Source organism: Ictalurus furcatus, chromosome 19 (assembly GCF_023375685.1).
Source record: "Ictalurus furcatus strain D&B chromosome 19, Billie_1.0, whole genome shotgun sequence".
Lineage (NCBI taxonomy): Eukaryota > Metazoa > Chordata > Actinopteri > Siluriformes > Ictaluridae > Ictalurus > Ictalurus furcatus.
This window is the reverse complement of record NC_071273.1, coordinates 23,181,042-23,203,541: the sequence shown is the minus strand read 5'-3', so window position 1 is coordinate 23,203,541 and position 22,500 is coordinate 23,181,042. Positions and strand designations below refer to the sequence as shown.

The 22,500-nt window shown below is 42.7% G+C and overlaps 1 protein-coding gene across 4 annotated transcripts in view; it reads right to left on the bottom strand.

The window, feature by feature from the left end:
* The window catches only part of sox5 (SRY-box transcription factor 5), a 279,205-nt gene that overhangs the window by 202,392 nt on the left and 54,313 nt on the right, over window positions 1–22,500 (bottom strand). Inside the window, exon 1 of one of the 4 annotated variants that reach the window (XM_053650131.1) lies at window positions 1,812–1,944. The exons of 2 other annotated variants lie outside the window; for them this stretch is intronic. The gene's annotated coding sequence lies outside the window, so the exon portion shown is untranslated. Of the gene's footprint in view, window positions 1–1,811; window positions 1,945–22,500 lie in introns of those variants that run through there. One more of the 4 variants, XM_053650132.1, reaches the window with a different exon arrangement.

The window sequence follows — 22,500 nt, the reverse complement described above, 5'->3', positions numbered from 1 at the left end:
ACGCTTCAAAGTAACATCCACATAGAATCCAGGACAGAAGGTTTTCCCAGTAGAACATTGTCCAGAGCATCACACTGCCTCTGCTGGCTTGCCTTCTTCCCATAGTGCATCCTGGTACCATCTCTTCCCCAGGTAAGCGACACACATGCACGCACCCGGCCATCCACATGATGTAAAAGAAAACTTGATTGATCAAACCAGACCTTCTTCCATTGCTCCATGGTCCACTTCTGATGCTCAGGTGCTTTCGGTGGTGGACAGGGGTCAGCCCTGGCTCTTCCCCTGTCCTGTCATTAGTCTGTTACCTGACTGTGTTCACCTGTTTTATGTTCGGTCATCGATTAGACTGTATATACTGTTTATACCCTGCAGATCTTGATCGTTTAGTCATTTGTGTGTGTATGACTTCCTGATTTTGACTTCCCTCGCATGTTTTCCCCGTCTTACAATTATAAATCATTTTTGCTTGGATCTCTGAATCCGATTCAATGGTTGCTCTTAAACGTGTTGCATTTTCGCACGCGCTTCCTGTCTTCACTTACCGTGTTATAGTAGGATTATAATTCCAAGTAAACTGTTCAAAACACGGCGATGGGGTTGTGAGAACTCTGGGCCATTACAAAGGATGAGAACACATCTACCCGAGAGGGACCTTCATAGTGTCACTAGTACCAGATGTCCTTGAAATGTTATTTCTTTTTGCAGCCAATATCACACAACAGAAGCCAATAATGTATTCACACACACACACAGACACACATATACACACACTCACACACACACACAATACATAAATGAGTTTCCCCAGCTTGTGACAACTGGCCGGTATAAACCTGTTTTTATCTGACACCATTGCTTCCTTTTTTTATTTTCAGCCGTGAACGTGTAAATGCACAATAGCGTGCGAGTGTGTTCGGTTGTGAAGAACGGTGTACTTGTTTATCATCTCACGTACCATTTGCGTATTATTTCTCCTTTCCTTTTCTCTTGGTGAATAAGCCGTATGGTTTGTTTTGTTTTTTTTTTCAATCGTTTGTTTTAAAATACTTTCAACAACTCGTTATATTTTATACTTTGCACTCGGCATCTTGCAGTCGTCTTCCTGTAGTTGTGGAAATTCTTACGCATTTTTAACAGCGCCACCTGCGGCACTGGAGCACGTGCGCGCGATGGCCGATACGAAACCGTATGCGAGCGTATGCGAGCTTGTAAGTTCTTGAAGGTGATTTCGTCTTACGTACATCACCTCCGCGTTGAGTACGCTGAGAATTACAGGGCCACAGAGTGGGTAGTGACACACGCACACACACACACACACATACTCCTAGCTGCCGTAATCCCTAGAAAATCAATGGTCGAGGACCTGTGCAGACTGAAAATGATGGACAGCGTAATGTAATTGCCTGTACATCACTACAGTAAAACACAGGGACAACACAGAGGGCAAGAATACATACAATCATACACACACAACCTTGTATTACTACAAGTAGGACACTCCCAAGTAAGGAAGAAAACACTCTGTGTCATGCTGCTGTAGGAAAATAACCAGCGACAGAGCAGTACAATGAAGCCTGAGATTATTTTCCAATGACAGCACGTCCCAAAATGTTTTATTTCTCCCATAACACAGCCAACGATTATTCATTAAAGTACACGTCACTTTTTAAAATCAGTTTATAGGTACGTTTAATGTTTAAACACCTTATTTCCTGTCATCACTTACGTCATAAGCTACAAACACACCGTGACATGTTACCTAGAACCCACAACGCGTAAACTTCTCTGTCCTGAAGATGTTACAGCCTTACCTCTGACTTTTACAAAGCGCCGACACTGGATATTCCTTCCGCTGCAGAAAACTTCACCATATCAGCATTGACACACATTTTATATTCTGTTTATGTGAAGCGTTCAGTGTGCAAGCCCCAGTGAATGAGCTGTTACCATAGAAACTATAGACACTACTATATATATATATATACATACACAGTGGGGGGGGAATAACTATTGGACGCGTCAACATTTTTTTCAGTGAATATATTTCCAATGAGGCAATTCATGTGAAATTTTCACCAGACGTCAGTATTAACTCAAGAAATCCGGAAATCTAAAGAATTCACAACATTAAAGTCCATAAATGAAGTTATGTGTGATGAAGTGGAATGACACGGGAAAAAAAGTACTGAACACGCTAACTGAAATGTATTTAATACTTAGTGGAGAAGCCTTTGTTTGTAACGACGGCTTCAAGACGCTTCCTGTATGAAGAAATTAATGGGCCGCAGTATTCAGGTGTGATTTCGGCCCGTTCTTCTAAACACATTGTCTTTAAATCTTGTTCAGTTGGATTCGAGTCAGGTGATTGACTGGGCCAGTCTAACACCTTGATTTTTTTCTCTGAAACCAATGGAGAGTTTCCTTTGCTGTATGCTTTGGATCGTTGTCCTGCTGGAAGTCCACCCACGTCTCATCTTCATCATCCTGGTGGATGGCAGCAGATTCTTCTCAAGAATCTCCCGGTAAAGGGCTCCATTCATCGTTCCTTCAATTATATGAAGTCTGCCAGTACCATGTGATGAAAAACAGCCCCACACCATGATGCTTCCACCTCCAAACTTCACTGTTGGTGTAGTGTTTTTAGGGTGATGTGCAGTGCCATTGCTTTTCCAAACATGGTGTGTAGTATGACAGCCAAAAAGTTCCATTTTGCTCTCGTCTGACCAGACTACACTCTCCTAGTATTTCATAGACTTGTCCATATGAGTTGTAGCAAACTTTAAACAAGCTTCGACATGCCTTTTCTTTAGTAATGGAGTCTTATGGTGTGAGCGTGAGCAGTGGAGTGCATTGTCTATTGTTTTCTCTGTGACGATGTTACCTGCTGCCTCCAAGTGTTTCTGGAGCTCTTTCCGAGTGCTCCTTGGCTCTTGGGCTACTCTTCTGACTTTTCTTCTGACTCCCTGGTCAGAAATCTTATGAGGAGCTCCTGTGCGTGGCCGGTTGATGACGGAATGATGTTCTTTTCCATTTCCCAGTGGTGCTTACTGGAGGATTCAGAAGTTTTGAAATACGTCTGTATCCGATTCCATCAATATGTTTTGCAACAATAAGGTTGTGAAGGTCTTGGGAGAACTCTTTGCTTTTACCCATCATGAGATGTTTCTTGTGTGACACCTTGGTTAACGAAAAGCCTTTTTATAGACCATCAATTTACTAACCCAGCTGATATTAATGTGCACAGATAGGGGGTATAATTACTTACAGATTTCAGCTGGTTCCTTGCCTTACCTTGCCTTGGAGAACTGCTTTTTCTTAGCGTGTTCAATACTTTTTTCCCCGTGTCATTCCACTTTATTACACATAACTTTATTTATGGACTTTAATGTTGTGAATTCTTTATATTTCCAGATTTCTTGAGTTAATACTGATGTCTGGGGAAAATTTCATGTCAATAACCTCATTGGAAAAATATTTACTGAAAAAAATGTTGACGCGTCCAATACTTATTTCCCTCACTGTATATAGAATTAATATAGACCTGTGATTTGCACCTGCACTACTGTTACTGAAAATTAATCAACACTTTCTGACCAATCAGACTCCAGACACTCAAAGAAAACTGATACTATAAATAATGCAACACATCCAACAATATATATATATATATATATACATATATGTACATCCATATACCAGTCCGTGCAGGATTTTACAGAGTTTTTTTACTCATGTTCAACGCACGTGACTCGAAGAGGGCTTTGGCTAAATGTGCATTGTGATGACATCACATGACACGTCTTGGCCAAAATCTATGGAAAATCTGCGGTAATTTTGAAAAATTGCAAGGTCCTCAGAGTATTGCGGAGTTTGCTTCATTTTGCGTTAATTCCAGCAATCACAAAATCGTGAAATCCTGGAGGGACCGATATACATATCTGATCATATTTTTTTTCTTAACGCAGTTTGGATCAAACACTGATGACAGCCATCCATCTTTTTTATCAGTCCGTCTACTCTGGTCAATACCGCCTGATGGACAAAAAGGGAAACATAAAATTAACCGGATGTATTGATTTGATGTCAGTGGGAATTACAAAGCAATAATGTTCACTCAAGTGTCAGTGGATAAAGGAGAGTTTGGAACGAGGTCTGTTAGAGATGGAGTCTATAAGGTTCTCAAAGTGTGGTCTGGAGAGCCTCTGGGATCACTCGGGGGTCCGTACGGTACTTTTATTTATTATTGTGTATAACAGTCCATAAATGAAGTTATGTGTAATACAGTGGAATGACACGGGAAAAAAGTATTCAACTGAAATGTATTTAATACTTAGTGGAGAAGCCTTTGTTTGTAACGACGGCTTCAAAACGCTTCCTGTATGAAGAAATTAATGTTCCGCAGTATTCAGGTGTGATTTTGGCCCGTTCTTCTAAACATATTGTCTTTAAATCTTGTTCAATTGGATTCATGGTGTGTAGTATCACAGCCAAAAAGTTCAATTTTGCTCTCGTCTGACCAGACTACACTCTCCCAGTATTTCATAGGCTTGTCCAAATGAGTTGTAGCAAACTTTAAACGAGCTTCGACATGCCTTTTCTTTAGTAATGGAGTCTTATGGTGTGAGCGTGAGCAGTGGAGTGCATTGCCTATTGTTTTCTCTGTGACGATGGTACCTGCTGCCTCCAAGTGTTTCTGGAGCTCTTTCCGAGTGCTCCTTGGCTCTTGGGCTTCTCTTCTGACTATTCCTCTGACTCCCTGGTCAGAAATCTTGCGAGGAGCTCCTGTGCGTGGCCGGTTGATGACGGAGTGATGTTGTTTCCACTTGTGGATAACGGCCCCAGTGGTGCTTACTGGAGGATTCATAAGTTTTGAAATACGTCTGTATGCGATTCCGTTAATATGTTTTGCAACAATAAGGTTCCGAAAGTCTTGGGAGAACTCTTTGATTTTACCCATCATGAGATGTTTCTTGTGTGACACCTTGGTAATGAAAAGCCTTTTTATAGATCATCAATGTACTAACCCAGCTGATATTAATGTGCACAGATAGGGGGTGTAATTACTTACGGATTTCAGCTGGTTCCTTGCCTTACCTTGCCTTGGAGAACTGCTTTTTCTTAGTGTGTTCAATACATTTTTCCCCGTGTCATTCCACTTTATTACACAGAACTTTATTCACGGACTTTAATGTTGTGAATTCTTTATATTTCCGGATTTCTTGAGTTAACACTGATGTCTGGGGAAAATTTCATGTCAATAAGCTCATTGGAAAAATATTTACTGAAAAAAATGTTGACGCGTCCAATACTTATTCCCCCTACTGTAGAGATATTTTTGAAAATCTACACAGCCGTACAGCACAACTATTAGAAGACGCTCACATGAGCACGCGACATAACAACAACGTTAAGAGACGTGTACTGATCAGTAGAGAACGCAGAAATGCAGAAATACACCAGACACATTCATAACACACCCAAAACCACTTTAGAGACAAGGTCCAAAATGACCGCTACCTTGTATCTACAACGCAGGAGAAGAAGTTCTTACTCGTCAATGCACAAGGCTAGAAATCCGTAAAGACGTATACAACTTTATTCAAAAATACAAGAAACAGATGAAAAATCCTTTCAATTCCTGGAAGCCTACAGTATATTCTTCAGCACCAGTTTCGAAATTGTACACGTCTTTAGGCGCAATTTTGAAGCCTGGCGGTCCCACGGTACAGTATGATAACCGTTTTCTCTTTCTCCAGCCTACATAGCCTTCCTTGAATTTGACCTGGAACCTATACAAACTGTTCTTTTTAAATAGGTAGGAGTGGCTAACAGAGAAACAACAGGAATTGAAACACCAAAATAAACACACATAAATATAGAACCGATGTCCTATAGATCATCTTCGCTGAACTGAAATGCGGTTTTCATGTGGACGGAAGGTCAAAGCGCAGAGAAAATCTACGTTTTTTGAAGAATATCTGTACACAGGTGTATGGACTGAACGAGACAACAGGGTGTCATTCTGTAAGGAACGATTCGATTCCACCGGCAAAGGTGACGAGCCGCTACTTGCAGCGACATCGCTTCTGTCCCATTGAGCACTGAGAAGAGAAACGCCAAAACACAAACATGTTCATCCAGAACCCGGAATGCGTCCCACCCTCGCGGTGTGTTCAGGTGAAATGGCGCGGCTCTTAATTTCACACAGAGCTTAGATGAACGATGGCATCTGTAATGAAAACAAACGATGACCACAGGTATGACTGGGAGCTCAGACATGACAGCACTGACTCAGAGTGTGTGAAGGAGATCGGTGTGTGTGTGTGTGTGTGTGTGTGTGATGACTGAATCAATCTGCTAAATCTGACAGAATCAATCTGCTTCCCCACCACAGGGACAGCTCGGCTTAATTATAGAGCGAGAGAGCCAGACACAGACCGAGGAAGAAAGAGAGAGAGGAAGAGAGAAAGAGAGAGAGAGAGAGAGCAGTCATGTCCAATATCACGTGATTAAAATATACCTCGCAATGTGGTTTAAATAGCACCGGGCTAGCGATGTTACGCGGTGTTAAAATGTATGTAGAATAAAAAGTTGTTTAAAAAATAGCCTAGCAACATTTTCGCATCTTTATCTTACCACAATATATGACTATTCGTTTAAACCAAATCTGAAATTCACGTCCTCCTGCTATTCAAAACAGCCCCATATTACTAATATTAGCTAACAAAACTCGCCAGCTAGCTGTAATGCTAGTGAACTAGCTCACGGTTCTGAAAAGAATTCAATCATTTTTAATATGATTCAAATGTTCCTCAAAAAAAAAAAAAATGATACAATAAACTGTTTAATATGCTTTTTTTTTTGCCTTACTAAAATAGTCTTGGAACATCTCTACACCTCAGCTCTTTCAAGATAACCCAAATATCACTAATATTAGCTAACATAGCTAACCAGCTAGCTAACTGCTAATAACAGCTTAAATATACAACATCCAAGATTTTTCTATGGTTTCCTACGATTAGCAAGATCATGGGTGTTATTGTATATTCGAACAAGTTTAGCAACCATTTCTCACAATAGCTAGCTAGCCAGCTAAGCGCTAAGTAAGCCAGCTCACATTTCTCGCCGGAAATCAGAAATCTATTCAACAATAACACCGGCCAATCCTGTCTAAATATATTTCAACACCCAAGATTTTATTAATTAATCGCTAACATTAGCTAGTTTGTTAGTTAGCAAGATAGATAAGCTCGATAGCTAACTGTTAGCAAGCCACAGGGACGGCTCGGTTTAATCACAGCACTGGAAAAAATACATCTATAAAATGTTGTTTAATATGTTTCTTATTTAATGGTGTTTATGTCCGAATGCCTCTCAAAGCAGCCCGATATCAGTAATATTAGCTAACTAAAGTAGCCGGAAAGCTAGCTGACTGCTAGTAAACTAGCTCAGAGGTATTCAGGAATGTATTCAACATTATCAGTTGCTAAACCTGTCTTAAACACCCACGATTTTCACCGATTAATCAGCAACATTAGCTAGTTAGTTAGCCAGGTATCTATCCAGCTAGCTAACAGCTAGTAAACTAGCAGGGTTCTTGATCTAGCTTGTAGTTTTCTCGGTGATTTGTTTACATAAAATGAGCCAATCCTGTCAAAATGACTAACATTAGCAAGAGAGTTGGCTAGATATCTAGCCAGCTTGCTAAGTGCTAGTAAATTAGCTTGGGATTGTCACAGACCGACTCTGAATAGCTCATGATGTACATTGTTGTTTTCTCAGTGATTTATTTTTTTATGTCAAACTTTAGCAGTTAGATACCTAGCTAACTCCTAGTAAGCCAGCTTGTATTTTTGCTGCAAACAGCCACTATTTTGCTCCTAAGATCAGCTAATTTATCCAGCTAGCCTAGCATGCAGGTCTGTTGATAAAATGTCATCCTGTTCTAAACTGTATATCAGATGCTACGGATTTAAGCCTCGTGTTTGTACTGAATTACACACAGAGGAACAAATGGACAGATCTGGAAGGTTTTTTTTGTCCTCCTTTAAAAAAAAAAAAAAAAAAAAAAATGACATATGAACCATACACGCCTCTAGTCTCAACCCTGTGGACCTTTCCGGTTACATCCCTAACTCTGTGGGAAAGTTTTACTCAAAGCATCGTCTATATGTTCAGCAGCACTTTAAATAAATATTAGTCCTGTTTTCAGAAAACATGTATATTCAGCCTATGTTTATCTGTGTGTGTGTGTGTGTGTGTGTGTGTGTGTGTGTGTGTTTGTAGTGTGTGGTGTGTAGTGTGAGGAGGCCTGAAGAAGACCCTGTTATTTCACAGGAAGGACACAGTGTGTCAGAGTGCATTAGGCGTGACAGGCGGCGCGGGAGACGTGGCGTAATGAGCCAGGGCAGGGACGCCTCACTCCCGACTGCCGCCACTCAATTACCCAGCAGGCTTTTAGTGCCAGCGCACGCCACTACAGCTAAATTACCCAGGAGCCCCTGCTCCACTTAGAGCCCGGACGCTGCCGCCGGAACTGGTGGCTCTGTGACTGTCCACACACACATACACACACACACTCGCCACTCAAAGGGCAATAAGGTCGTTTGAATGCCTGCACCATTAAACTAATACCACTCAAATATACAAGTACAGAGACAGAGAGAGAGAGAGAAATGAAGGGAGACAGACAGACAGAGAAAAAGACACACAAAGAGAGAGACAGACACAGAAAGAGACAGTCAGAGAGATAGTGAGAGAGAGACACATGTAGAGAGATAAAGACAGACAGAGACACACACACAAAGACAGAGACACACACACACAGAAAGAGACAGTTAGAGAGAGATAGTGAGAGAGAGACACATGTAGAGAGATAAAGACAGACAGAGAGACACACACAAAGACAGAGACACACACACAGAAAGAGACAGTTAGAGAGAGATAGTGAGAGAGAGACACATGTAGAGAGATAAAGACAGACAGAGAGACACACACAAAGACAGAGACACACACACAGAAAGAGACAGTTAGAGAGAGATAGTGAGAGAGAGACACATGTAGAGAGATAAAGACAGACAGAGAGACACACACAAAGAGAGAGAGACAGACACAGAAAGAGACAGAGAGAGAGTGAGAGAGAGACACATGTAGAGAGATAAAGACAGACAGAGAGACACACACAAAGAGAGAGACACACACAGAAAGAGACAGTCAGATATTTATGTATTATTTATTTATTTATTTATTTATTTTTGTAATTATCACTATTATTTTTGTAAATTCTATTATTATTATTATTATTGTTATTATTATTTATTTTTAATAATTATAATACATTTATACAAGATTATTATTATTATTATTATTAATAATAATAATAATATATAATAATACATATTATTACATTACTTTTTTGCATTTTCCTTTCTTTTCTATATTGTTGCTATGGCAATATTGTATGTAAACAATCATGCTAATAAAGTACTTGAAATATAAAATTTAATTGAGAGAGAGAGAGAGAGAGAGAGAGAGAGAGAGAGAGAATAAGGCCACTTTTATTGTTGTTCTGCCGTCCTTGTTTTCCGAGTCGTTCTGCAGAGTGGAGTTTAAAGGTGCGGTCAGTGATTTCAAAAAAATTATTTCAGCTCTCTAATATCCCGTGACGTTTCTCCTCACATTCGAGCAACTTGAAGTAAATATCTGCCAGTATGGACCACCGATGATCGGGTATCTATCTATCACGGGTATCCATCCATCCATCCATCCATCCATCCATCCGTCCATCCGCTGAATAAAAAAGGGCTGTTTCGGGTGTTCTTAAGTCTTTGTTCCTAAAACGGTTCTACATGCTTCAGTTTCTAAATATTATTTGTAGGGATCTAGATTGAAGCTTTAAGGTTGTTCTTAGATGGACAAATCGAGAGCTTCTGGAAGTTTTCTACCTGTCTGTCTACCTGTGCATATAGATTACAGCTATATCCTAAAGTTCTGTGTAGAACATTACCGCAATTTGCAGTATAGGTATACTTTAAAAAAAAAAAAAAAAAAAAAATTTAAAGGTGAGGATTCTAAGCTTGTACGGTTCAAGAATTAAGATATGATAAGTCAAGCTGTACCTTTATCGATCCCCCATAGAGGAAATTCAAGTAACTATGTACTATATTCTTAGTTAAAAGGGAAAAAAGGTTGCTTACGGTAAAAAAAAAAAATAACTGTAAGCCTAAAAATAGAACTGTTCTAATTAGAACCCTTTTCTGATAGGAAAGCACAATCCTAAAGCTCTCCTTCACAGACACAAACGTTTCTTCAAGGGTTCCTTGGATAAAAAAAAAAAAAAAGATCTTAGCTTCCTAAGCGAAACACTCTGTTGTTGGGTTCTGCATCCTCGGGACAACCGAAGAACACTTTAAGGTTTAAAATTTTCCAAGAATGTAGATTTATAAACTCCTTTCCACAGCAGACAAGTTCCTATTGCAAAAAATTTATACCATGTAAAAGCCTTTAAGCAGCTAAGGACCCTTAACCGTCTGAAGAACCCTTGAGGAACATTTTTTTTTCCTCAGGGGTTCTACATATAGACTTTAAGTTGAATTTTTTTTTTTTAACTTCCACAGTGTGCCAAAATCACTGATTGCACCTTTAAAGAAAAAAAACAAAAAAAAAAAGTTCGGCCAAAATAAAATCTTTTCAATTTTCTTCTCATTGCATGGAGAGCAGCTGCAGTGCAAATCTACAGGAGTGAACTTCAGGCACCAAACATGTCCTCCTGGCTCCTCGGGTTCCTCCTGGACTACGATAACGTGCAATTATGATGTTTTTCCCCTCAAGTTGTTTTAATCTTTAACTCTCTTCACGATTTACCGATTAGATTATTTACATGTAAATAATTCCACATAAAGGCTAAGATATTGATGTTCGGTATGCCTCAGCTGTGTTTAGAAACACACCACTCACACACACACACACACTCTTCTCCATGTTCCGGTGCTCAGTGCTGAAGTAGGAGATGCTCTGACCTGCACTATTTATCCCTGAGTAAACAGATGAACACGAGAGGACCGCACACACACACACACACACACCCACACACACACACACACACACACAATCGCATGCACGCACACTCTAAACTGGCATGTCAATGTTATCCTGCACACGTGCATCACGTCATAACGTGTATATATATATATATATACATATATATATACAAGCTGCTGCAGCTCCAACCACTTTGATTAGAGAAGAATGAAACCACTCGCCCCTAGATACACACACTTATCTTTCTGATTACTGAATTCATCCAGGAAGTGGTTAAGTGTGAACACAAGCCAGAGATGAAATCCTGGGATGACTGACATGTCAATTTATACAGTTTATCTTTTAATCAGGATACGAGTTCTGGACATGTTGCTGGAGGGCTTGTGTAGTAATCATGATCGATTTGCATCTACAGTAGAGATTCACGCTACAGATAAAACATTTCCTAAGTCCACTGAACCCCAAGTTGCTCCCGATGGCAGGTTAACACCTTGCATGGCAGCTGTGCTACTATTGCTGTGTGAGTGTGTGTGAATGGGTGAATGAGACTCAGTGTAAAGCGCTTTGGATAAAAGCGCTATATAAGTGCAGACCATTTACCGTTTATACATATAGAGTGTTTTGACACAAAACAGCGGGTGCGTGAACTCTTAATAGACACTAATTGACATACAAGCTTCAATTGGTGTCTGTTAGCTCTATGTCAGGGGCTTCAGAGGAGGTTTTCATACAGGTTGTGCTTTTCACCAAAGTGAATTCCACCAAGATCGATGAATAATATAGGCCCATTGCAAAAAATTTGGATTTTCGTCATGTTATTGTAACTTTTGACTAGTAAGTGGAATTGTCATGAAATTTGTTGCGTAGCCTCGGGGCATGGTCCTGAGAACGCCCACCAAAATTTTTGTCATTGGGCAAGGTCATTGCTGAGATACAGCTGAATTTCCTGTTTGGTAGCTTCACTGTCCGATTTGTTGACACATTATGAGCAAAGCGTTTGGAATATCAATATCGTTTTGATACATTTTGTCCACGTTAGTCTGAAGAGGAAGTATGTAAAATTTGGTGTCGATTAGACATTTGTAGGAGGAGGTACGACAGGAAGTACACTTGAATTTCAGACGTTGTTGTGCTTCACTTCAGCATACTCCAGGGGAAAAAAGACGTGCGAATTTAGCACAAATTCAATGGAAAAAAATGAAGTTGTTACAGTTCTTGACCACAAGGTCACGGTACATTCTGGATGCAGTCCACATAGTAGATACAGCTTCACTTCCTGTTTGGCAGCTTCGCTGTCAGACTCATTGGCCCGTTACGGGCAAACCATTTAGGTTATTCAAATTTTTTAAATATAACTTTAGCGGGGCTTACTCTGAAGATGACGTGTGATTTCAACTTTGGTGATGATTGGACAAAATTTGTAGGAGGAGCAGCGAAAAAAGTGTTTTTGTTAAGTTCCAAGCTGGTGGAACGTCTAATTAGGTCGAAATTGACGTCATTGGATGTGTTGAACTCATCTTGACACAAGGAATCCAGGGATGCCTGGCTTTAAAAATTTGGACACACGATTTAAACGTACTTCCAAGTTAGCCCCAAATTTGACTCAATGGTGGTGCTGACAAATTGGTCAGAATGTTCCTTAGACCCTTTCTAATCAGTGCACCAAATTTCACAACATTTAATGAATGGTAAAACCTAACCCTAGCCAGAAGAAGAAGAAGAAGAAGAAGAAAAGGTAGAATATCAATTTGATGACTATGAGCCGTCAGTGCTTGGCCCCCTCATAATAATAAAAGGTGCATAGGCACACTATTGTTATCCTTTTCATCTTCTTCTTCTTCTTCTTCTTCTTTTCCTTCTTCTGTATATTACTTCCTGTAGATTTGTTACATTTATAACACTTCTGAACCTGTTGTCTGTAATTGTATTAGCGTAGCTTTAAGAAGTACAGTAATATAGAAGCCGTGGAGGTTGAGCTGGAAGAGATGGATATGACTGCTGCGTGTTCTTGCCTGTCTGATGATGCGATACAATATTATGGGATGTGGAAGTGAGAAAGAAGCGAGTGTTATCATTCAGACGAGCCACTGTGTTTTATACCCCTAATAGCACACACACATACACACACACTCACACACACACAGACACACACACACATACACACACCCACAGACACACACACACATACACACACGCACACACGCACACACACACACACACACACACACACAGACACACACACACGGGGGAACCAAAGGAGATTCTGATTATTCGAAGAAATGTGTGTGGAAAAAAGTGTGAACTCTGTCCTGAAGATGTCAGTTACAGTGTTACCTCTGACTGTTTCAGAGCGCTGACAGAGCACAGAAAGAGGAAGGAAGCAGTGCATGTGTGTGTGTGTGTGAACCTGTCTATGCTTCTGATCCTCCAGTTAATGAATGTGTGTGTTGTGTGGGTTTGTGTGTGGTTTTTTGTGTGGGTGTGTGGGGGGTAGGGTGGGGTGGGGGTGCATCTGTGCTGAGCTTACATGAAACAACAGCAGACTTGAAAGACTTCCTGTTATTGGCCTGGACCTGTTCACTCGTCCCCTCACTCCCTCACCCGTCCACTTATTTCCTTCACTTATTCCCTCTCTAACTCAGTCATCCCCTCACTCCCTCACACGTCCACTCGTCTCCTTCACTCGTCCCCTCTCTCCTTCACTCGTACCTCTCTCTCCTTCACTCGTCCCCTCTCTCTCCTTCACTCGTACCTCTCTCTCCTTCACTCGTACCTCTCTCTCCTTCACTCATACCCCTCTCCTTCACTCGTACCTCTCTCTCCTTCACTCGTACCTCTCTCTCCTTCACTCGTCCCCTCTCTCTCCTTCACTCGTACCTCTCTCTCCTTCACTCGTACCTCTCTCTCCTTCACTCATACCCCTCTCCTTCACTCGTACCTCTCTCTCCTTCACTCGTACCTCTCTCTCCTTCACTCGTTCCCCTCTCTCCTTCACTCGTACCTCTCTCTCCTTCACTCGTACCTCTCTCTCCTTCACTCGTACCTCTCTCTCCTTCACTCGTACCTCTCTCCTTCACTCGTACCTCTCTCTCCTTCTCTCGTACCTCTCTCCTTCACTCATACCCCTCTCCTTCACTCATACCTCTCTCTCCTTCACTCGTACCTCTCTCTCCTTCACTCGTACCTCTCTCTCCTTCACTCGTTCCCCTCTCTCCTTCACTCGTACCTCTCTCTCCTTCACTCGTACCTCTCTCTCCTTCCCTCGTTCCCCTCTCCTTCACTCGTATCTCTCTCCCCTTCACTCTTCCCCTCTCTCCTTCACTCTTCCCCTCTCTCCTTCACTCATATCTGTCTCTCCTTCACTCTTCTCCTCTCACCTTCATGTGTCCCCTCCCTCCTTCAGTTGTACCCTCACTCCTTCACCCGTCCCCTCTCTCCTTCATCCCTTTCATCCACTCGCTAACTCACTCATCCCCGCTCTCCTTCACTCGTCCCCTCTCCTTCATCCCTTTCATCCCCTCGCTAACTCATTCGCCCCCTCTCTCCTTCACTCATCCCCTCTCTCCTTCACTCATCCCCTCTCTCCTTCACTCATCCCCTCTCTCCTTCACTTCTATCTCTCTCTCCTTCACTCGTTCCCCTCTCTCCTTCATTTGTCCCCTCTCTCCTTCAGTCATACCCCTCTTGCCTTCACTCGTACCTCTCTCTCCTTCACTTCTATCTCTCTCTCCTTCACTTTTTTTTTGCAGACTGCAGAATTTGCAGACGGTTAAGACATGCTCAGTTACTACCCATATAAAGGAAATTACAATAATCAAGCCTTGTTGAAATAAAAGCATGGATCACCCTTTCAAAGTCCTTAAAAGAAAGAAATGATTTTACTTTAGCTAGGACTCTGAGATGAAAAAAAAAAACTGGTTTAGACTACCGTACTAATCTGTCAAATTTCAGAGCACTATCAAAAAAACACACCCAAATTCTTCACTAGTGGTTTCACACTTGAAGACAAATGGCCAAAATTTAGGCAAGGGGAGCTAGCAGCTTCTGAAGATTCAAACACTATCATCTCAGTTTTGCCTTCATTGAGGTGAAGAAAATTTAGGGACATCCAGGCCTTTACATCCGCTAGACAAGCCAACAGAGTATCCAAACCCATGTTATTTGATCCCAAGGGCAGATAGATTTGGGTATCGTCAGCATAACACTGAAAGGAGATGCCGTGTTTCTTAAAAATCGACCCCAGGGGAAGCAGATACAAGGAGAATAAAATGGGAGCACGAATAGAACCTTGAGGGACACCACACGTAAACGGAGATGCATCCGAAGTAAATTCCCCAACACTAACAGAAAAACTTCTACTATTATAATAGGATTGAAACCATGTAAGAGCATTTCCCCGAATACCCACCCAGTGCTCCAAACGTGAGATGAGAACAGAGTGGTCAATTGTGTCAAACGCCGCACTCAAATCTAATAGCACTAACACAGCAGACTTGCCCGAGTGGAGAGTCAGTAAAATATCATTTAGAACTTTTACCAGTGCTGTTTCTGTGGAATGCTCTTTCCTTAAACCTGATTGGAAAACTTCCAAAATCTTGTTTTTATTCAGAAAGCTCTGTAGTTGAAGAAACACTACTTCCTCTAAGATTTTGGACATGGAAGAAAGATTTGAGACTGGCCTAAAATTTGTCAGAACTGTCAGATCTAAATTTTCAGAAGTGGATGGACAATGGCATGCTTCATGTCATCTGGTACCATTGCCGTTTCAGGGCAACTGCTCATGATCTTTTGAACAGTAGGTCCAATCACCTCAAAAATGTGTTGCAAAAAAAAAAAAAAACCAGTGGAGGAAGAACGTCATGGAGGGATCCAGAAGGTTTAAACTGGCCTACAATATCTTGTAAAGCAGGCAAAGTTACAGGTTCAAATTGACTCAGGATGCTAGTGCAGGGACAGGGACAGAAGAATCATGAGAAGAAGAGGAGATCCATCCATCCATCTATCCATTTTCTATACCGCTTTTCCGACAGGGTCGCAGGGAACCTGGAGCCTATCCCAGGGAGCAGGGGACACAAGGTGGGGTACACCCTGGACTGGGTGCCAATCCATCGCAGAAGAGCAGATATTTAATCTAATATCCCTTATCTTGTCCACAAAAAAATGAAGATATTTGTCACCCATAGGCAGTGACTCTGAGGCAAACAGAGGGGTTAACAGCAGCATAGTGGAAAAAAGTGCCCTTGGATTGTAATAGTTCTTTTCAATAAGATCTGAAAAATACTTAGACTTTGGTGTTTTCACTGCTTTCTGATATTGTATCAAATTGTCCCTTTGTATTTCATAAAAGACTTGAAGCTTGCCTTTTTCCACCTTCTTTCAGACATCCTGCAGACCTGACAAAGTACACGGGTATCAGTTCAGAAAACGGGCTCAGATCTCCTGGAGTAAGCCAAGTTTCTGTGATAAATAGAAAATCTGCGTGACGTAAAAAAAAGTCATTGAGAAGACCCGTCTTCTTTACCACTGGTCTGGCATTAATCAAACACATCCTGATATGGCGAGTCGGTAGTCTGTTGTGGTGCCCGGCATAGCAAACGGAGGTGACCGAAACAGACGCCGCCTCGGCGCAGACGGGGTGAGCGGCTCTTTGGAAGTCGATCCGGCAAATCATCTACAATCGGTGTATTCCACACGTGCAGGGGTTCCGGCGAACGCCAGCGTGAAGCGGGAAATCCAATTCAGACACCAGAGGAAGCTTGAACTTGACTGCAAAACCTCAGCGCCTTCCCTGTCCGTTGCGGCGCTTCCTCCCCGGAAAAGGACAAGGCAGGCAGCGCAGAAAGGCAGGTATAGTCACCAAAGGAGGAGGAGAAGCAAACTGTGTACCGCACTGGACATCATGGAGTAGCTGTTCAGTGATGTTTTTAATGTCAGGCAGTGTGTGAAGATCATATGTTAAAAGTGATGAAACATTTTGTAAAATAGCTAACCTAAAACACATTAAAACAAACACAACAGGCAGCAGACGGCAGGCCACACACCGGCGCCATCTCGACACACCTATGGCAATGTCATACGACATATATCTGGTCATTGTCCTCTCTCTCCTTCACTCATCCCCTCGCTACCTCACTCGTCCCATTCTCTCCTTCACTCATCCCCTCGCTACCTCACTCGTCCCCTTCTCTCCTTCACTCATCCCCTCGCTACCTCACTCATCCCCTTCTCTCCCCTTCATTCATCCCCTCGCTACCTCACTCGTCCCATTCTTTCCTTCACTCATCCCCTCGCTACCTCACTCGTCCCCTTCTCTCCTTCACTCATCCCCTCGCTACCTCACTCATCCCCTTCTCTCCTTCACTCATCCCCTCGCTACCTCACTCGTCCCCTCTCTCCTTCACTCGTCCCCTCCCTCCTTCACTCATCCCCTCGCTACCTCACTCATCCCCTTCTCTCCCCTTCATTCATCCCCTCGCTACCTCACTCGTCCCCTTCTCTCCTTCACTCATCCCCTCGCTACCTCACTCATCCCCTTCTCTTCTTCACTCATCCCCTTGCTACCTCACTCGTCCCCTCCCTCCTTCACTCGTCCCCTCCCTCCTTCACTCATCCCCTCGCTACCTCACTCGTCCCCTTCTCCCCTTCACTTCTCCCCTCGCTACCTCACTCATCCCCGCTCTCCTTCACTCATCCCCTCGCTACCTCACTCGTCCCCTCTCTCCTTCAGCCCCTCGCTACTTCACTCATCCCCCCTCTCCTCCACTCATCCCCTCGCTAACTCACTCATCCCCCTCTCCTTCACTCGTCCCGTCTTTCCTTCATCCCCTCACTAACTCACTCGTCCCCTCTCTCCTTCACTCATCCCCTCGCTACTTCACTCGGTCTCTCGCTACCTCACTCATTCCCTTTCTCCTTCCCTCGGTCTCTCGCTACCTCACTTGTCCACTTGTCTCCTTCACTTGTCCCCTTCTTCACTTTGCTTCTCAGAGACTACATAATTAAAATATTATATATATATATATATATATATAGAGAGAGAGAGAGAGAGAGAGAGAGAATGAGAGAGAATGAGAGAGAAGGAGACAAAGAAAAACAGAGAGAGAGATATGCACTGAAGCTTTAATTAATATCTAAACGCTTGGACTCCACCTGGGATCCATTAGTGGGTTTTGTGGCTTCCTTTTTTTGTTCTACGTAAAGCCACACACACACACACACACACACACAGTGTGAGTGTGACCGCCGGATGTGGATTGGACGCCTCACTAGTGTGTGTGTGTGTGTGTGTGTGTGTGTGATGAAGGATGAGAAGTGAGGATCAAAGAGCATATTATTCTTCTTTTCTCCTCATCATCTATCTCTGAAACACTCAGAGCCAATAAGAAGCAAGGCCTCGTGTCCTTGTACTCGCTACCCAGTGACAATGAGCGCAGCCCAGGGCCATGCAAATCAATTATTTACCAATTCTCTCTCTCTCGCTCTCGCTCTCTCACACACACACACACACACACACACACACACCAGCATACACACCACTGAAACTGGAAACGTACAATTACCCCCCCCCCCTCCACCCTTTATCCTTTTGTAAAGTGAATTAATGTTCCTCATGCTTGGACACAGATCCACATTTGTTACAAGTCACGAGCATGTCGTCTAACTCGCTGTCATCTCAGCTCTGTGTCAAACCATCCCTCCCTCCATCTTGACTACTTCACATTTCGCAACATCACTCCCTGTATATACCAGTGTGTGTATCTGTGTGTGTGTGCGTGTGTGAGGCAATTGTCTTCGCTTGGCTGACCATTCCAAGAGAACGCAGGGCATCAGAAACAAAAGGCTCGGGAAAAGAAAGCGGCGTTCTTGACAAGCGCTGGAATGCTAATTAATCTGATTAGAAAGAGATGATTAAATCCATGATAGGAGTTCACATCAGCGGTCAGTCAGACTCGGACACGACCTCGCCTCCGTCCCGTCACTGTTACGCTCCGACACCTCCTACGTAGTTGTATAAATATGAGACTCATCTGATTTAGCAGATACGAGCCCGTATTGGTGTGATCTAAAACTCAGTTATTCAAGATAGACTTACTTAAAATGAATATTTTGGTCTCTTGATTGATCTGAATTTTATCCCCTAATTGTTTTTTTGTTTTTATTTTTTAGCATTTTATTGAAAAACTCTGCAACATAGTGTCAGGGATTGTAGAAGGCGGCGGATACAAGTGAAGATTTTTATTGAATAAAGTGCAAAACAGACAACCAAAACTAGAGGACACGTGAGGACACGTGAGGGCACGTGAGGACACGTGAGGACACGTGAACACAACAACAACAAAAGCTTGACAATTAGGTGCTGAAAAAGTAGGACTTCTATAGGGGTGTTTATTAGGGGTAACACAGAACAGGTGCGAGTGATCAGTGGGACATGTGACATGCTGGGGCTGATGGGTAATGTAGTTCGGTGTGTATTTTAGCATAACCATGCCCCGTAGTAAGAGTAACACCCGTGCAAATGGTCTTACTCTTAAAATAAGGAAAGCAATTGTGTTCCTCTTCTGGAATATTATGCAAACCATTGTAGCTTGTTACTGGTTAAATCTAGATTAATAAATCATATTAAGACAAAAGAAGATGCTTGTCAAACATGCTTGACAAGATTATTTTTCTTTTTAAACAAAAAATAAGACTCATTTCCCAGAAACAAGGCTTTTTTTTCACTTTTTTGCAGTGAAGAAGTTAAAGAAAGTTCATCATGGTTTTTATCTGAAGTCTGTTTGTTGAACTAGTCCACTGTTCACTAAAGGAGACCTGAGTGTAAAACTGCATGTGGTAATCGCAGTCCCAAGGACATCGCAGCAACCGCAGTCCCAGCAACCACAGCGAGAATGTCCATGTGGAATTGAGGTCCAAAACCATTTCCATTGTTCTTCAAGCGGTACCGTCCTCAGCATTCCCCAGGCTGTAGCCTCGAGATGATGAGAGCTCCATCCAGAGATAGGGAATCCGAACGGATCAGGCAAGTCCGGAGAGCAGAAAGGGTCAGGATCACTGGCATCTCCATAAAATCATGGGTAACTCTACAAAAAGTTGTCCTGGTACCAAGTACTAGTGATTTTAGCTGATAGTATTGCAACCTCACAGCTCCTCGGTTCGATCCTGGGCTCAGGTTACTGCCTGCGTGGAATTTCACAGGTTCTCCCATGTCTGCGTGGGTTTCTTCCAGGTTCTCCGGTTTCCTCCCAAAAACATGCCACTAAGTGGACTAGCTCTGATAAACTGCCTCTAATGCGTAAATCAAGGAGTTCCATCAAGAGTGATGGGTGATCCCTGACCAGGATACAGCTCTTACTGAAGATGAATGATGAGGTTCTAAACAGTCATTGGATTCTTAAGGATTCTCAACTTCCAGAAACGTAGGTTCTACCCGGAGTCGTATTTTATCGCAGAACGCAAAGACGAAATAAAAGATTATGAGATTATCACCAGTTTTGGAATTAGTCCGTTTTTTTTTACAGGTGAAACTTCATCCATCCATCCACGGGAACTCGGGGTGCACCGTTGACAAGGTTCCAACCCAACATCGCATGGGCACGATCGCATTCACACACTACGGACAATTTGGAAATGCCAATCAGCCTACAATGCATGTTGGACTAGGGGACAAAACCGGAGTAAACAGAGCACGGAGAGAGCATGCAAGCTCCGCACACACGGAGCGGACGTGGGATTCGAGCCCCCGATTACGGAGGTACGAGGCAGACGGTACTGACGCTGAGTGCAACACACCATGGGCTATAACATATAACATCGAAAAATATCAAATTACAAAAAAAGTAGGGAAAAAAACAATATGAAAAAATGAATTCAGACCGATAATGGAGATTTGAATAGAGTGTTGAGTTTTGAGTATTGATATTCAGTCATTGCATGTCATTTATGTTCATGAAGGGTGCCAATACTTCACTTTATCGGTGCACTCCAATTACCTGGAACAGCGACAAACAAAAGTGCATGGAGAAAAAAAAAAGAAAAAGAGGCAGAGTGTGACAAAGCGTTGATCAAGTATGAATATCAGTGAATGACTCAAGGTCGGTGATTGTTCTGCGGCGAGTCTCTGTAGCTGCACCTCGGCCCTGGCCTGCGCTTGGTTTGGAGGATTAGGACGCATTATGGCATTGTGCAAGAGAACCCAGCTGGCGTTTCTCCCCCTACCGCAGGTTCTACAATAGCACCGTGTATCTCCGTGCCAGGACTGCATTAGCGTGGCAGAGAACTGAACTCAATTACACGTAGGAGCAGAGGCCAAGACAAACCAGACATCACCGAATGAACGATTCATCTCAGAGTCCATTGTTGAGACCGACCACGCATCAATTATGACTGGAATTCATTTTTTTATTGTGTTTACAAACTCCTCCAGTCTTTCACGCCGCCACATGACACTCATGAGACCTTGTCCAGCATATCCGGCATATCAGACCTAATCATAACTCGGATAAAACAAGCCCGCGTGAGCGTACACGCTCCGATCACAAGGGTCGGCCAGACAGTGGCTGAGCTTAGTCGTCGTATGTTTTCGAACTGCCCCTTAAGAAGCCGAAGAGAAACGCGTTCAGGTTGTTTCGGACACGGCAAAACGAAATCGGCATCGTAAGTACGGTATCAGCTGTAACAGTGCGTTGGAGACAGGATTAAAATAAATGCATTTTCGTCAAGGAGATGTATAGAAAAACACAGGCCTGCACCCGGTGACCGTTAACCAAGTTACCATAGTAACAGCCCCCAGTGACAGTAAAAATGCCTATACTGCCACTGGAAAGAACATTGTTCATGTATTCACACAGGTGGACATGACTAAACATTTAAAAGTGTTGGGTGATTTATTGTACCTAGCGTGAGATGATGCAATGAGTCTTTTATCGGTCACATATACATTCCAGCACAGTGAGGTTATTTTTATTTCACATGTCCCAGCATGTTAGGATGCTGGGGTCAGAGCGCAGGGTCAGCCATGATACGGTGGCAGTTTGGCAGTGCTGGGGATTGAATCCCCGACCTTCTGATCAGTAACCCAGAGCCTTAACCGGGCTTAACCCCAACCCCACCCCAACCCCAACCCCAACCCAATGAGATGAAGCTGTTCTACAATTTGGACTTTTTTAAGTTGATGTGGGCGGGGCTCGGTGTGTCAGATCAGGTCGAGCCTTTCCAAAAAGGTCCCAAGTAGCCTAGGTTATCTAAACTTAAAAATAACGATAACAATCCTCGCACAATTCGCAAGCAAAGTTCACAAAATTTCGTAAAAACTTCTCGACAAAGGTTTTCGCGAGCGTGGAGCAGAAACGCTTTCACCCACCCACTTTCTTTCCCCTGATTCTGAAGTTGATGATTTTCCTATAACGGCATGCACTGAGATGTTTTTTACCTCTTACACCACAGCAAAAAAACAAAGTATTT